Raw genomic sequence first — 1398 nt, forward strand, 5'->3', positions numbered from 1 at the left:
AGAATCATTATATTTATTTTAATAGTATTTGACCTTTCAATTTTCCATGTTTCCATAATTTTTGAGAAGCTCCAAAGATGAAAAGATAGATTACCATTTTACCTCTAGGCTAAATTAAACATCTAATTAGTTAAATATTAAATAATATATTTTAATTATTATTTGAATTGTTAGTTATTTATTATAAAGACAATGAACGAATCATTTTATTTATTTTAATAATATTTGATGTAACATCTCGCAAATTAAAATAACTAGGAAGAAGTTGAGAATTGGAAACAATCATTTTTGGAAAGAATTAAAATCTGGAAATTTTGTAAAATTAGAATAAGTTGAGTTTTGGTCAACTTCAAACGACCATAACTCCTAGCTCAGGATGAGTTAGGTGTACTTACAAATATGGTAGGAAATCTCTTGGAATGATCTTTCCAATGCAGCTGAGTGTGTGCGATTCCGAGTTCGTATGGGTGAGTTATACCCTTTGGAAATTGGGCTATTGGAATAAGGAAAGTCCAATCCGGATTTTGAAAGGGTAGTTTGGTCTTTTCCTTGCCCAATTATTTTATTTTATTTTTGGTAATTAAGTTAGGGTCTAATAAGAATTAGATCAGTTTATGCTTTTACCAAAATACACTAGGGCTTGGAGAACAGAGAAAAGAAGAGGAGAAAGGAGAAGAGAAGCAAGATTCGTCAAGATCGTCGAGTTTAGCTTGTGTATTTCATCGGGGGTGATCCGTACAAGGCATGTGAGATCACATAGCGTTGAGTTAGTTCACCCACGCGCCCAACTTGATTCAATTTCAGCAAAGTATATTGATTTGAAAGTAAATCCCTTGAATTCTTGATGAAGTTCGTTTGAATCCTTGTGGGTTGTGTTGTTGGAGTTTTCTTTAGATTGATTCACATTTTTAGTTGTGTTTACGAGTAGAATCTGATGTTATTTGAGGGTATAAATGATTCTAAGTGTTTGGGGAAAAAAATCAATGGAGTTTAGAGGGTTTAGAGTTGGAAAACGGAGAAGGAATTTTTGTAGGGAAAATTTGGGCAATGCCTCTGCGTCGCGGACCTGCTCCTCAGATTTGGGAAAAATCATTTCGCATCGCGGAGCGGTCACGGACCGTTCCACCTCAAAAGTTGTTTTCGAACCAAAAAATTCAATACTTCTCCGCATCGCGGACCCACTCTCAGACAATGATTTCTTGATCTTTTCTCATGTTTAGCTGTCTAAAATCATTCCTAAACATCATGAGATCTTTCCTATCACAAATCACAATCATTGAATCCATAATTCAATTCAAGGAAAGTTAAGAGTCAAGTCAAGAGAAGTTAAGAGTCAAGTCAAAAGAAGTTAAGAGTCAAGTCAAGAGAGGTCAAAAGTCAAGTCAAGAGAAGTCAAGA

The sequence above is a fragment of the Solanum tuberosum genome, unplaced genomic scaffold (assembly GCF_000226075.1).
Source record: "Solanum tuberosum cultivar DM 1-3 516 R44 unplaced genomic scaffold, SolTub_3.0 scf00001, whole genome shotgun sequence".
In the NCBI taxonomy this organism is placed as follows: Eukaryota; Viridiplantae; Streptophyta; class Magnoliopsida; order Solanales; family Solanaceae; genus Solanum; species Solanum tuberosum.